Here is a 17,512-nt window from a genome sequence, read left to right as displayed (position 1 = left end):
TGATCAGCTCCAACCAAAAGGAAATTGTTGCAGTGTCAGAGATGGAATTTAGATTATAGATGGCAAGTAAGATGAATGGAATTGAAGTGATAGTAGAAAACTATCTCAAAGAAACAAAAACAAACCAGGACATGAAAGAAAAATTCACTAAAGAGGTAATATCAGGGGGCTGGGTGTGGTAGCTCACACCTGTAATCCCAGCACTCTGGGAGGCCAAGATGGGCAGATTGCTTGACCTCAGGAGTTCGAGACCAGCCTGAGCAAGAGCGAGACCCTGTCTCTAAAACATAACCAGGCATTGTGATGTGTGCTGATAGTCTAAGCAACTCGGGAGGCTGAGGCAAGAGAATCAGTTGAGCCCAAGTGTTTGAGGTTGCTGTGAGCTATGACACCAGAGCACTCAACCCCATGAGTGTGACTCTGACTCCAAGAAAAAAAAAAGGAGATAGCATCAGAAAATATGTAACACAACTTAATGAGTCATTTAGGGAATTTGAAAATGCATCAGAAAGTTTTAACAACAGACTAGACCAAGCAGAAGAAAGAATTTCAGAGCATGAAGACAAGGATTTCAAAATACAGTCAGTAAAAAAAATGCAGAAAAAAACATGCTGGCTTTGGTGACTCACGACTATAATCCTAGGATTTTGTGAGACCAAGATTGAAGGATTGCTTGAGGCCAGGAGTTTGAGACTAGCGGGAGCAAGAACAAGACCCTTTCTCCACAAAAAAATAGAAAAATTAGCCAAGCATTGTGGCATATGCATCCCAGCTACTCAGGAGGATGATGCCCAAAGACCAATCAAGCCCAGGAGTTTGAGTTTGCATTGAGCTACGATGATGCCACTGCACTCTAACGTGGGCAACAAAGTGAGACTCAATCTCAAGGAAAAAGAAAAAAGAACACTCACTGGAAGAAATGTGGGATTGTACAAAGTAAATAAGTATAATAATTTAAGGGATTCCTGAGGTAGAATAAGAAAAAGCAATAAGCATGGAAAATCTATTTGAGAAATAATAGAGGAAAACTTCCCTGACCTTGCTAGGGGTTTAGTTATCCAGGCAAAAAATTATCCTGGAACACCTGCAAGATTCATAGCACATAGTTCATCACTAAGACGTATAGTCATCAGCCCAACCAAAGTCAAAGTGAAGGAGAAAATTCTATGAACAATGAGATAAAAGCCACAAGTCATATACAAAGGAAAACCCATCAGACTAACCGCAAACCTCTCAACAGAGATTTTTTAAGCCAGAATAGATTGAGATCTCTTCTTAAACAGGATAATTCTCAGTCAGGAATTTTGCAACCTTCACAACTAAGTTCTATAAATGAAGGAGAAATAAAATGTCTCCCAGGCAAGCAAACACTAAGGAAATTTATCAGCCCTTGACCTGCCCTACATAAAATGCTTACAAGTGCTCTATACATGGAAAAGAACAATCAGTACCCACCAGTGTAAAAACACCCAAAAGCTAAAGCCCACCATATTTACAAAATAGTAACACAAGGGAGAAAAAAAGTATTATAACTAGGTATTATTCAACATGATGAACTGAACAATATCTAACATATCAATATTACCATTGACTGTAAATGGACTTAATGCTTCTTTTTAAAAATACAGACTAGCTTAATACATGAAGAAATACACCCCAAGTATCTGCTGTCTCAAAGAAACCCATCTAACTCACAAGGATACCTATAGACTCAAGGTAAAGAAATAGAAAAAAATGTTTTATATAAATGGAAACCAAAAACAAGCAGGAGTAGCTGCTCTCACATCAGATAAAATAGATATTAAATTACCCATGGGAAAAAAATGTTATTAAATAATGGTAGAGGGAGAAACACAGAAAGAAGATATAACAATACTAAATATCTATCCACATAACACAAGAGCTCCCAGATTCATAAGTAGAACAGTACTACATTTAAGCAAAGAAGAGAACTTCAATATTCCATTGACAGAAATAGATCAGTCAGAAGATCGAGAAAAAAATACTGAACTTAAACAATACTCTAAAACTAATCCACAGAATATTCTACCTGAAAACTGCAGAATATACGTTCCTCTCATTAGCATATAGGCCATTTTTAAAGATGGATTAAATTTTAGCCCACAGAACAAGTCTCAGCGAATTCAGAAAACTCAAAATCTTCCTATGTATTTTCTCAGATAATAATGGAATAAAACTAGAAATCAACTCCAAGAGGAACTTTCGCCAACACAAAGTCATGGAAATTAAACGACCAGCTGTTAAATAATCATTTGTCAATGATAAAATTAAGATAGAAATTAAAAGTTTTTTTTTTATTGTTGGATATTCATTAAGGGTACGAGATGTGTCACCTGAGTTTTTCTTTTTTTTTTTGGACAGAGTCTCAAGCTGTCGCCCTGGGTAGAGTGCCATACTGTCACAGCTCACAGCAACCTCTAACTCTTGGGCTTAAGTGATCCTCTTGCCTCAGCCTCCCAAGTAGCTGGGACTACAGGCGCCCACCACAACACCTGGCTATTTTTTTGTTGCAGTTGTCATTGTTGTTTAGCTGAATGTGGCTGGTTCGAACCCACCAGCTTCAGTGTATGTAGCCAGTGCCCTACCCACTGAGCTATGGGTGTCACCCAAGAAATTAAAAGAGTTTTTGAACTGAATGCCAATCAAAATATAAGCATCTAAAATCTAGGGGATACAACAAAAAGAGTGTGTAGAGGGAAATTCATAGCAACAAATGCTTGCATTAAAAATACAGAAAGATCACAAATTAACAGCCCAATGCCATATCTCAAGGAAGTAGAAAAAGAAGAATAAATTAACCTAAAGCTAGTAGAAGAGAAGAAATAAAAAACTTGAAGCAGAACTAAATGAAATGGAAGCAAAAAAATATATATACAAAGAAATAACAAAACAAAGTTTGATTCTTTAAAAAGATAAATAAAATTGATAGACAGCTAGCTAGATTAATCAGAAACAGAAGAGAAAGGCACAAGTAAATTCAATTAAAAATAAAAAATGATATGTTACAATTGATGCCACTGAAATACAAAATATCATCTACAAATACTGTGAAAATCTCTACACACACAAACTAGAAAATGTAGAGGAAATGGATAAATCCCTGGAAACACACACCCTTCCAAGCCTGAATCAGGAAGAAATAGAAATTCTGAACAGACCAATAACAAGCAGCAATATTGAAGCAGTAAAATTAAAATAAATAAATAATCTAACAACAACAACAACAAAGCCAGATAAGATAGATTCACACACAAATTCTACCAGACCTACAAAGAAGAACAATTGGTACCTAGCCTATAGAGATTATTTCATAAGATCAAGAAGAAAAGAATCCTCCCTAACTCATTCTATGAAGCCAGTATCACCTTGATACCAAAGCCAACAAAGGATACAACAAAAAATGAAAGCTATAGATCAATATCCCTATGAATACAAATGCAAAAATATTCAGTAAAATACTAGCAAATTAAATTCAACAGCACATTAAAAACATAATTTACTATGATCAATTGGGTTTCATTCCAGCAAAGCAAGGATTGTTTAACATATGTAAATCAATAAACATGATTCACCACATAAACAAGCAAAAACAAATACCAAATGATCATCTCAATAGATGCAGAAAAAGCATTCAGTAAAATCCAGGACCCTTCCTTGATAAAAATCCTCAACAAACTAGACATAGAAGGAACATACCTCAAAATTATAAAAGCATATATGACAAGTCCATTACCCTGAATGGGGAAAAGTTGGAAGCATTTCCTTAAGAATATGAACAAGACAAGGGTACCCAGTGTCCCCACTTCTACTCCATATAGTACTGGAAGTCTTAGCCAGAGCAATCAAGCAAGAGAAAGAAATAAAAGGTATCCAAATCAGGAAAGAGTAGGTCAAGCTGTCACTTATCACTGATGATATGATCTTGTACCTAGAAAACACCAAAGACTCTACCAAGAGATTCCTAGAATTGATAAATACATTCAACTAAGTCTCAGGCTACAAAATCGGTGTACATAAATTAGTAGCATTCCAATACACCAATAACAGTCCAGCTGAAAGTCAAATCAAAGATTCAATACCATTCACAAAAGCTACAAAGACAATTAAAACACCTACTTAACCAAAGATCTCTCTAAGGAGAATTATGAAACACTGAGAAAAGAAATTGCAGAGGACACAAACAAATGGAAAAACATATTATGCTCATGGATTGATAGAACCCACATTGTTAAAACGTTCTTACTACCCAAAGTAAATAACAGATTCAGTGAAATCCCCATCAAATTAGCAATGTCATACTTCACAAATCTAGAAAGAATAATTCTGCACTTTGTTTGGAACCAGAAAAGAGCCTGAATAGCCAAAGCATTCTTAAGCAAAAAGAACTAATCTAGAGGAATCACATCAATAGCCAAAGCAATCCTAAACAAAAAGAACTAATCTAGAGGCATGGCATTACTAGACTTCATCCCTACTATACCATACTGCAAGGCTATAATAACCAAAACACCATGGTATTGGTACAAAAACTGCAACAGAGACCAATGGAACAGAATAGAGAACCTAGAAATAAACCCATCCATATACACTCAATTGATATTTGACAAAGCAGACAACACTGCAAACTGGGGAAAACTAGCCCAGTAAATGGTCCATTTCAGTAAATGGTCCTTAGAAAATTGGATAGCCACATACAGCAGAATGAAACAAGACTGCTATCTCACACCACTCACAAATATTAATTCAACATGGATAAAAGACTTAAATGTAAGGTGCAAAACTATAAAAATTCTAGAAGAAAAAAACAACATGGGAAAAACTCTTCCAGACATCAGTCTAGACAAAGAATCTGAATTAAACCCCAAAGGCAATATAGAAACAACAAAAATAAGTAAATTGGACTTAATTAAATTAAAAAGCTTCTGCACAGCAAAGAAAATAATCATCAGGGTAAAGAGACAACCTTCAGAATGGAAGAAAATAATCTCAAACTATAAATCTGACAAAGGGCTAATATCTAGAATCTACAACGAATTCAAACAAATTAGCAAGAAAAAGAAAAACACTAAAAAGGGGGAGAAAACGTGAACAAGCTTTTCAAAAGAAGATAGACAGATGGCCAACAAACATGTGAAGAAATACTGAACATAACTAATTATCAGGGACATGAAAATTAAAATCACAATGAGATAACACCTTTCCCCTATCAGAATGGCTATTATTAAAAAGTTAGAAAACAATAGATTCTGGCATGAATGCAGAGAGAAAGGAAATCTTATACACTGTTGGTGGGGCTGCAAAAAACCTTTATGGAGAACAGTATGGCATTTTCTGAAAGAAATAAATGTAGATTGCACTTCAACAGTGATTCCAGCGACAAGCACTTCCCTGAGAAAGCTTCTGCTCATCCACAGGCACGAGAATTTAAAGAGCAAGAGGAAGTGAAAGGAAAATTAGGGCAAGGAAACAGATAAAAGAAATCACCCATGAGGAAGAATCAGCAGAAAACTCCAGGCAACATGAAGAACCAGTCCAGAACAACCCGCCAAGGGACCATGAGGTAGCTACTGCAGAGGATTCCAACTATACAGAAATGTTAGGAATGACAGAAAGGGAATTTAGAATACACATGTTGAAAACAATGAAAGAAATGATGGAAACAATGAACGAAACTGCTAATAAAGTGGAAAATAACCAAAAGGAAATCCAAAAACAGAATCAAATAAGGGATGAACGATATGAAGAATATAAAAAGGATATAGCAGAGCTGAAGGAAATGAAACAGTCAATCAGGGAACTTAAAGATGCAATGGAAAGTATCAGCAACAGGTTAGACCATGCAGAAGAAAGAATTTCAGAGGTAGAAGACAAAGTTTTTGAGTTAACTCACATAGAAAAAGAGGCAGAAAAGAAGAGAGAGAAAGCAGAACGTTCACTGTCAGAATTATGGGACTTTATGAAGCGTTCCAACATACGAGTTATAGGAATTCCAGAAGGGGAAGAAGAATGCCCCAGAGGAATGGAAGCCATACTAGAGAATATTATAAAAGAAAATTTCCCAAATATCACCAAAGATTCTGACACACTGCTTTCAGAGGGATATCGGACCCCAGGTCGCCTCAACTCTAACCAAGCTTCAACAAGACACATTGTGATGAACCTGTCCAAAGTCAAGACAAAAGAAAAGGTTTTCTTTCCAGTCAAGCTGCCAGGAGTAAGCGCCAGTTGACCTACAGGGGCAAATCCATCAGAGTGACCGCAGACTTCTCTAATGAAACTTTCCAAGCAAGAAGACAATGGTCATCTACCTTTAATCTACTTAAACAGAACAATTTCCAGCCCAGAATTCTGTACCCTGCTAAGCTAAGCTTCAAAATTTATGGAGAAATCAAATCATTTACAGATATACAAACACTAAGGAAATTCACCACAACAAGACCAGCTCTACAGGAAATACTTCAACCTGTTCTGCACACTGACCACAATGGATCAGCAGCAAAGTAAGAACTCAGGAATTAAAGGACAGAACCAAACCTCCACACTGATGCAAAAGATAAAACTAAGCAATGGACTCTCACAAAATAAGGTGAATAGAATACTACCACACTTATCAATTATCTTAATAAATGTTAATGGCTTGAATTCCCCACTGAAGAGACATAGATTGGTTGACTGGATTAAAAAACACTAGCCATCCATTTGCTGTCTGCAAGAAACACACCTGGCTTCAAAAGACAAATTAAAGCTCCGAGTCAAGGGTTGGAAGACAATTTTTCAGGCAAATGGAATTCAGAAGAAAAGAGGAGTTGCAATCTTATTTTCAGATACATGTGGATTTAAAGCAACTAAAGTCAAAAAAGACAAAGATGGTCACTTTATATTGGTCAAGGGAAAAATACAACAAGAAGACATTTCAATTCTAAATATCTATGCACCCAATTTAAATGCTCCCAGATTCTTGAAACAGACCTTACTCAGTCTGAGCAATATGATATCTGATAATACCATAATAACAGGGGACCTTAACACTCCTCTTACAGAGCTGGACAGATCCTCTAAACAGAAATTAAACAAGGATATAAGAGATTTAAATGAGACCCTAGAACAACTGTACTTGATAGACACATATAGAACACTCCATCCCAAAGATAAAGAATATACATTCTTCTCATCACTCCATGGAACATTCTCCAAAATTGATCATATCCTGGGACACAAAACAAATATCAACAGAATCAAAAGAATTGAAATTTTACCTTGTATCTTCTCAGACCATAAGGCACTAAAGGTGGAACTCAACTCTAACAAAAATGCTCGACCCCACCCAAAGGCATGGAAACTAAACAATCTTCTGTTGAATAACAGATGGGTGCAGGAAGAAATAAAACAGGAAATCATTAACTTCCTTGAGCATAACAACAATGAAGACACAAGCTACCAAAACCTGTGGGATACTGCAAAAGCAGTTTTGAGAGGAAAATTCATCGCTTTAGATGCCTACATTCGAAAAACAGAAAGAGAGCACATCAACAATCTCACAAGAGATCTTATGGAATTGGAAAAAGAAGAACAATCTAAGCCTAAACTCAGTAGAAGAAAAGAAATATCCAAAATCAAATCAGAGATCAATGAAATTGAAAACAAAAGAATCATTCAGAAAATTAATGAAACAAGGAGTTGGTTTTTTGAAAAAATAAATAAAATAGATAAACCATTGGCCAGACTAACGAGGAATAGAAAAGTAAAATCTCTAGTAACCTCAATCAGAAATGATAAAGGGGAAATAACAACTGATCCCACAGAGATACAAGAGATCATCTCTGAATACTACCAGAAACTCTATGCCCAGAAATTTGACAATGTGAAGGAAATGGATCAATATTTGGAATCACACCCTCTCCCTAGACTCAGCCAGGAAGAAATAGAGCTCCTGAACAGACCAATTTCAAGCACTGAGATCAAAGAAACAATAAAAAATCTTCCAACCAAAAAATGCCCTGGTCCAGATGGCTTCACTCCAGAATTCTATCAAACCTTCAAGGAAGAGCTTATTCCTGTACTGCAGAAATTATTCCAAAAAATTGAGGAAGAAGGAATCTTCTCCTCCTTCACATTCATAGAATGTGATGTTTGCTTCACATTCTATGAAGCAAACATCACCCTGATACCAAAACCAGGAAAAGACCCAAACAAAAAGGAGAATTTCAGACCAATCTCACTCATGAACATAGATGCAAAAATTCTCAACAAAATCCTAGCCAATAGATTACAGCTTATCATCAAAAAAGTCATTCATCATGATCAAGTAGGCTTCATCCCAGGGATGCAAGGCTGGTTTAACATACGCAAGTCTATAAACGTTATCCACCATATTAACAGAGGCAAAAATAAAGATCACATGATCCTCTCAATAGATGCAGAAAAAGCATTTGATAAAATCCAGCATCCTTTCCTAATTAGAACACTGAAGAGTATAGGCATAGGTGGCACATTTCTAAAACTGATTGAAGCTATCTATGACAAACCCACAGCCAATATTTTACTGAATGGAGTAAAACTCAAAGCTTTTCCTCTTAGAACTGGAACCAGACAAGGTTGTCCTCTGTCACCTTTACTATTCAACGTAGTGCTGGAAGTTCTAGCCAATACAATTAGGCAAGACAAGGAAATAAAGGGAATCCAAATGGGAGCAGAGGAGGTCATACTCTCCCTCTTTGCTGACGACATGATCTTATACTTAGAGAACCCCAAAGACTCAACCACAAGACTCCTAGAAGTCATCAAAAAATACAGTAATGTTTCAGGATATAAAATCAATGTCCACAAGTCAGTAGCCTTTGTGTACACCAATAACCGTCAAGATGAGAAGCTAATTAAGGACACAACTCCCTTCACCATAGTTTCAAAGAAAATGAAATACCTAGGAATATACCTAACGAAGGAGGTGAAGGACCTCTATAAAGAAAACTATGAAATCCTCAGAAAGGAAATAGCAGAGGATATTAACAAATGGAAGAACATACCATGCTCATGGATGGGAAGAATCAACATTGTTAAAATGTCTATACTTCCCAAAGCAATCTACCTATCAATGCCATTCCTATCAAAATACCAACATCGTACTTTCAAGATTTGGAAAAAATGATTCTGCGTTTTGTATGGAACTGGAAAAAACCCCGTATAGCTAAGGCAGTTCTTAGTAACAAAAATAAAGCTGGAGGCATCAGCATACCAGATTTTAGTCTGTACTACAAAGCCATAGTGCTCAAGACAGCATGGTACTGGCACAAAAACAGAGACATAGACACTTGGAATCGAATTGAAAACCAGGAAATGAAACTAACATTTTACAACCACCTAATCTTTGATAAACCAAACAAGAACATACCTTGGGGGAAAGACTCCCTATTCAATAGATGGTGTTGGGAGAACTGGATGTCTACATGTAAAAGACTGAAACTGGACCCACACCTTTCCCCACTCACAAAAATTGATTCAAGATGGATAAAGGACTTAAACTTAAGGCATGAAACAATAAAAATCCTCCAAGAAAGCATAGGAAAAACACTGGAAGATATTGGCCTGGGGAAAGACTTCATGAAGAAGACTGCCATGGCAATTGCAACAACAACAAAAATAAACAAATGGGACTTCATTAAACTGAAAAGCTTCTGTACAGCTAAGGAGACAATAACCAAAGCAAAGAGACAACCTACACAATGGGAAAGGATATTTGCATATTTTCAATCAGACAAAAGCTTGATAACTAGGATCTACAGAGAACTCAAATTAATCCACATGAAAAAAGCCAACAATCCCTTATATCAATGGGCAAGAGACATGAATAGAACTTTCTCTAAAGGCGACAGACGAATGGCTAACAAACACATGAAAAAATGTTCATCATCTCTATATATTAGAGAAATGCAAATCAAAACAACCCTGAGATATCATCTAACCCCAGTGAGAATGGCCCACATCACAAAATCTCAAAACTGCAGATGCTGGCGTGGATGTGGAGAGAAGGGAACACTTTGACACTGCTGGTGGGACTGCAAACTAGTACAACCTTTCTGGAAGGAAGTCTGGAGAAACCTCAAAGCACTCACCCTAGACCTCCCATTTGATCCTGCAATCCCATTACTGGGCATCTACCCAGAAGGAAAGAAATCCTTTTATCATAAGGACACTTGTACTAGACTGTTTATTGCAGCTCAATTTACAATCTCCAAAATGTGGAAACAGCCTAAATGCCCACCAACCCAGGAATGGATTAACAAGCTGTGGTATATGTATACCATGGAATACTATTCAGCCATTAAAAAAAATGGAGACTTTACATCCTTCGTATTAACCTGGATGGACGTGGAAGACATTATTCTTAGTAAAGCATCACAAGAATGGAGAAGCATGAATCCTATGTACTCAATTTTGATATGATGACAATTATGGTTATGGGGGGGGAAACAGAGGGAAGGAGGGAGGTGGGTGGGGCCTTGGTGTGTGTCACACTTTATGGGGGCAAGACATGATTGCAAGAGGGACTTTACCTAACAATTGCAATCAGTGTAACCTGGCTTATTGTACCCTCAATGAACCCCCAACAATAAAAGAAAAAAAAAAAAAAAGAAAGAAATGTAGATTTGCCATTCAATCCAACAATCCCACTACTGGGTATCTACCCAAAGGAAAAAAAGTAATTTTATCAAAAAGACGCACTGCACTCAAATGTTTATTGCAGAACAATTCACAATTGCAAGATGTGGAATCAAACTAAGTGTCCATCAGTTCATGCGTGGATAAAGAAATTGTGGTATATATATACACCATGGATACTACTCCTCCATAAAAGGGAATGAAATGTCTTTCGCAGCAATTTGGGATGGAAGTGGAGACCGTTATCCTAAGAGAAGTATCTCAGGAATGGTTCAAAAGCAAACACTGCATCTACCATCCAAGAATTGGGAGCTAAACAACAGGTACCTGTGGGCTCACAGAGGTGTAAAGGACATAGAAACCAAGAAGGGGAGCGGGGAGGAAGGAAATGCGAGGTAAAAACTTACCTACTGAGTATAGTGAACACTATTTTGGTGATGGACATTCTAAAAGCCCCAACTTCAGCTTTTGTTAGGAGATATCCATGTAACAAAAATATCTCTGTCCCCTTCGTATTTTGAAATAAAATAAATAATAAATTATTTTAGAAAATGAAGTGAGGTGGAAACAGTCAAAACCAAGAATGTAATAGTATCAATAGAAATAGGACAGTTTGTATCACCAAGTAGATCTACTTTTCTAGGATTTTTTAGTTTTTTGCAAAGTGTAATACACAATCCTAAGAAGTGAGTATTGTTAGTAACTCTGAGAAGAAAATGTTTTGTGATTCTGAAATGGCTGCTAATAGTTTCAGCCTTTTCTCCATTCATTAGAAGTAGTTTCTTTGACATCAAATTGTGAATAAAGCACGTGAGAAAAGAGCTGGGTAGAATGAAGGGGAAATAAGGACATTTTCCTACCCCTGGAAAACTTTGCCAATAGGGTCCTAGTGAAAACTTTGCCTCCTTGTTAACTTACCCTAGTTTTCTTTATCAATATATCACCTAAAAATAGAATCCTTTTAAAAAATATTTAATGCAGAGTAATTTATAATTCCCAAAGGTGACCATCCATAGATTAATAACAGCCTACTCTTCTGGAGAAAGAGAGTCTTTTATTTACCTAAGCCAGATGTCATTTGCAACAGACTGGGCACTTGATTAAGGTTTATTGAATAAACCAGTGAATAACTGAATGAGGATGGATGAAAGAAAAATAGAAATACCACATTATAGGAGACTAAAAAGTAGGTGTGTTTTCAAAGAGAAGAATCTTATAGGGTGACTGTAATGATTAATAAAGCCAAATGCTATCATAATTCCACATCATTTTATAGGTTTTCTGATGTTCCTTTAATAAGCAAATACCTGTGTATTTGCAGAATCCATATTTAGAAGTTGCATGACCTTAAAATTAAACTTAAGTGCTCTGAGACCTGAATTCTTCATGTGCAAAATGGGAAGGATGAGTGTGGTTAAATTAAATGCGTTGGTGTGCACAAAGCACTTAGAACCAGGCCTGAAATATAGTAAGCACACAGTAGTTACTGGTTAAAATTGTGATTATCATCTTCATCGTCTTCAGAGAATATAACAAATTACTTTCAAATGACTTTTAAAATAAGATCATTTTATAGCAATGCCTTTAATTTGTCTTAAACTCAAGTCCTTTCAAATGGAAAACATCTTTATATTTTTCCTTTCCTCAAAGGCAGAGACTGTGCATCATCTTGCTTTTTACTTCCCAGTGCATCTTACAAACTGTCTTACAGTCACAGACCTTAGGCAGTTGAAATCTGTTTGTGAAATATAGGAAGAAACCAATGTATACTACAGCAAATTCTCTCCCTACCTTGACCTGACCTCACCAAAATTTGGTCCATGACGACTTACTTTTATATTCCTTTTCCTCAACTTCAAGAATTCAGGTCCATATAGGAGAATGCTAAGGGAGTCCTCTTGGCAATAAAAAGAAGAGGGAAGAGGAAAGTAAAGTAAATGGTAGATCCAGAGTAGAGAGTTTTGCAGTGAAGATCTTTGCAAAATGGAAAAGAATGTCCAGACATAGTAAAGCCCGAGCTCAGAGCCACACACTCATGTCTGTGAAGAAGAGAAGAATGAGATACTAGCAAAAGTCAACCACTAGACTTCAAGAGCTTTGTCATGACTAAAGATGCTTGTCAATGCTCTTTGAGCCTTTACTATGTACCACATATATCAGATCATCCATCCTCATGGCAACCCCGTTGGAGAGGCAGTCTTAGCCTGACTCTGCAGACAAGGATGTGAGTCATAGAAGGAGTTAAATGTCCCCGGATAGCGAATGGCAAATACAGGATTTGAACCCAGGCAGTCTGATTCCATAGACTCTGTGCTTAAACACTATACAGCACTGTCCTCATGACTAAATGTATATAATCCTCTGTACTGTGGCAAGGTATGAGATATGCTTACTGCGTTATTCCCAAAAAATTAAATAAAAGCTAAACAAGGGCTTTATACCCCTAGAGTTCTGGTTCTGCTTCATCTTTAGAACCCAGAATGAGGACAAAATCGAAAGTGAGTCAAAATTTTGAAAGATAAGGAACAGGAAAGAAAAAAAAAGAAGAAGCCTCTTTGTATAAAGGTTATCCACAGAAAAGGCAAACAAACTTGAAAAACATGTTATTGAAACTCGAAAGAAGGAAGATTCCAAGGATTTCCTTACAGGATCTTAAAGAGAAGAAAGGGAAACCAATTGCACACTACTCAGCTGAAGCTGTGGTACGTACCTTCCCTGCCCCATATTTCTCTTCTGAAAAAAGCATCCTGGTTTTCCTTTGAGAAATCACCCTCCCACCACTTTCAGAGCAAATTCTACTTGGGCTGACTTCACTCCTGGCCTGAACATTAAAAGTTCTTCATCCTTCTGACCAATGGGTGTGAGTGTCTGTTAATCAACCATGGGATTTTCCGTGGGATTACCAGGAAAGAGGAGGGTTCTGCCCAGGGATTAACAAACTGATAAGCTATAGGCCTAGACGTGGTGATGGACATCTTTTTGCACTACTAGGCAAAGCCTGTTTCAAATGAAGCTGACACAGGGGATTGCAGGTAAGACACGTAAGAGAAAAACAGATTCCCAAAAGTCTCCATGTACACATGGATCCTGCTAAGCCTCCTTGACTTCCCAGTTATGGGGGTGGGGTGGTTAAGTTACCCTGAGTTGATGTGGCTTTCTTCCCCTTAGACAGAATCTAAACTATCACACTAATATGTGACATGCAAAGTGACCAGTGACAATCTATTTAGTTAGACATCTTTACTATTCTAATTTTGTGGTCAGACAAAAAATATACATTAAAAACATAGTCTGACTTAGGTCATTAATTTCCATAACCACTTTATTCTTTTCAGTGCTAAAATTTCTTGCCTGAGTATTCTCCTTCCATGGTATTTTTAGAAACTTAAGCCTCACATATCAGACAGACTATCATATCATATATTAAATATTTACTTATACAGCTATGTTATTAAGGCATTACTAATAAGTGCAACAGGTCAAAGACTTTGTTAAGCCCATAATATTATAGAGTTCCTTAAGCACCGCATTAAATTATACAGGAAATTTTTTTTAATTAACATATCCAATGGAAATGTGAAATTACTGAATTTGAGTAGAACAGTGGCCTCCAATTTTAATGTACATTAGACTTCCCTGGCAAGCTTAATGAATTGAATGTTCCTCGGTCCTACCCTCAGACATACCAATTTGGAAGTTTTGGCATGAAACTCAGGGGAGTCTTAGGGTTTCACTAAGCTCTTGAGACAATGCGATGTAAGTAGTCTTGGGGTTCTGACTGAGCATCAATAAAGATATTAGTCTGAGTTTATAAATTGTGGATCTGTGCGTCCAGAGGCAGTCAAAGATCCTTAAGGATAAACACAAAAATTTCTCTCATTTTACTTCCTTATAGTGTGGTCAGAATTTTAAAAATGTAACCCTTATAAAGGACTTTATGCAGTTGGCACAGGCTGACAGCAATAATATTTAACATGCTTATTAAAATGGAACTAAAAAACAACAGACTTAAGCATCCTGGTATATTTATGGAGTCCAGCTCTTATGCCTCTCTGAAAGTATTACAATCCAAGAAGATGAAATACTGTGCTGGTTTTTAAGCTTGTATCTCTTAATCTAAACCTCTGAGCCTCTCTGGGTTTGGGGAAAATATATACCACATTTGTGTGTACTTTCCTGACCCATTTACCAAGTCACTTGTAAAGCTGCAAATTTCGAGCAGGTGCAGCATAAGAGCATGCTCGGCAGCAAGTCCGGTCCGCTGTATAAGCTGCTCTTCAACTTCATGGCCCAGTAGATCCCATGGTGGTTGAAGTAGACTGATTTCACCCAAAACCATCAGGACAAGACCCTTCTCCAGATGCCAAAACCTCCGATTACCTCTCACTTTGCATATTTGGGGTTTTTACCTCTTAGTTATTTTCTTCCCTTACTTGGCTTAAGGTGTTAAACTGTTCACAGGTACTCCGAAACTTTAAACACAGTAATCCTAATATCCTTGCCCTGTTGGTAGATATGGGACTAAATATTCAGACATTGACAAAGTTGAGTAATCCATATCTGTAGTAATGGAAAAATCACTCAATCATCTAAAGAAGATCCAAATAGATTATGAGACATGTCTTCATGGCTCAGATATGAAAATCTAATATTTGAAGTATCTTAGTAAACTTTAACAATAATCCCTGTGTTGGTATTTTCCTGTGTTGCAGAAGCCAGTTGTGATCCCCAGAGTGTTCATTGTTGCTACACAAGTGATCATCCAACAAAGGGAACAAGGTCCGCCATTAGAGAGATAAGAACAACAACCATTGATAACCCAATATGTACTTAGGACCTCTCAAAGGGCAGTACAGATCTAGATTGCTCACATCCCCTCAAGTTAATAGTCCATCAGAAAGGGATTCTGATGAAGTGGGGAAAATACCCTATTGGTAGCTGTAAAGGGGTATCTGGGGATTGAAACAAAGACCACAATTTACAAAATGGGACTAGAACTAATAAAATGGATAAACTCTCCTAAACTATGACCTGCAAGAGAAACAGTCTAAAATCAGACTCTTAACACAGCTTGTTTAGACTGCTGTGATCCAAGGTAATACCTTTGACAAACTGATCCAGCGGTAGATCTGCATGGGCTAGTGTCTTAGAAGTAAGGCCAACAACTGAGCCAGCAACTTGGCTGATTTATCAGTTCAGACCAATCCCTGGCAGGACCAATATATGACTAATTCCAGCTCCCTGAACCCCACAAATACTCTCCCCTGATCCACCTATTGTGAAACATTCCATGGTTCCCTAATATGTGCAGTCTCCCTTGCTTTAACAAACTAATAAAATTAAGTTTGTATTTCTGATGCAATTTAACATCCAGAAATGGCTAGTCTGATAGAACAGAGAATGCCTTACTGAGGATTCAGTTACAATACCAGTTATGAGACAGTATGCTGAAATGTTTGGTTTCTCCCTTGAATGCTACCGTACATGTATAAGCTTCGAATCAGTGGTGAATAAGGTGCTGTTTCTCTCATAGCCAGAATAGATGGATCTGGGAATCATCAGGGGTGGAAGTAGAGCTCCCTTCTTCACATATTATATACACTTGGAGATTATTTAATTCCTCTTCTCTCTGTTTTGAATTCAGCAGCTTTGGAGGTATTAGAGGAACCTCTCCACCCAAGGACACAACAATTCTACTGAATTGGAAGTTGGGACTGTTACCTGGACATCTGGAGCTCCTTATGCTACCATATTAACAGCCAAAGAAGGAGACACTCTATTGACTGGAGTGATTGATCCTGATTACAAGAAGAAGTTAATCTGGGGCTACTAAATAGGGGGTAGGAAGGGCAATACCATATATGGAACCTGGGGGATTCTCCCAAGTGCCTCTTAATACTTCCATTTCCAACAGCAAAAGTTATTGGAAAACTATAACAACTGATAACAATTTGACCACTAAAGATTCGGACAATTTAATACCAAAGATTTGGGTCACCCCACCAGGTAAAAGACTTAGGCCAGTTGAAGTACTGGGTGAGAGCAAAGAAAACATGAAATGTTTAGTAGAGGAAGAGTGTCACAAATAACACTATAATCTTATAACTAAAACAACAGTGCATATTTTCTTTCTTGTTATATAAATATAATATATGTTGCCTGATACTATATTACTATAACAGGTTATATTTTTATTTTGTTAATTTTCTGTTATGTGTTTTACATATGTATATGTTTGATAATATATACATACTTGCATACATCAACAACTTTCTTTTTCTCTTCCTTCTCTTTCCCCCTAATTATTTTGAAAAACCTATTGATAGTAATTAACTTTGTAATTTAGTGATTAAATTATAGAATATATGGAAGGGGGTTGAAATGAATTCAAGGAATAATTACTGTCACCTGGAGATGGAAAACATGATTATCACTGTATTAAATAAGTTAAGATATGATTTAATTTGACTATAATGACTTTATATCTTCTCTTTTGGGGGAGAGGGTAAAAACAACAATTGGGTGAGAGACAGTTGGGTGTATTTGTTATTGCTGCTATAAGAAAATCCAAATATGTTTAGAAGACTGTATGTGGTTGCTGAGTAGCCCAACATTTGGACTGAGCCTATTTGTAAGCTTTTGCTCTCAGCTTCACATCCATCCTTCTATGCTCTGCTTTGGACATCTGGAGCTCCTTATGCCTCCATCTCACTATGGCACCAGAAATCTGCAAAGTGTATTCCTCTTTTTCCAGCTGGCATTTTGCTAGGCTGTGTTGGCAGGGGACAGTAGAGGAAAAGAAGAGGACTTCCTTCCTCCTGCCACGTGGCCCTAA

The sequence above is a fragment of the Nycticebus coucang genome, chromosome 7, assembly GCF_027406575.1.
Source record: "Nycticebus coucang isolate mNycCou1 chromosome 7, mNycCou1.pri, whole genome shotgun sequence".
Taxonomy (NCBI): domain Eukaryota; kingdom Metazoa; phylum Chordata; class Mammalia; order Primates; family Lorisidae; genus Nycticebus; species Nycticebus coucang.
Note: the sequence above shows the minus strand (reverse complement) of the source record.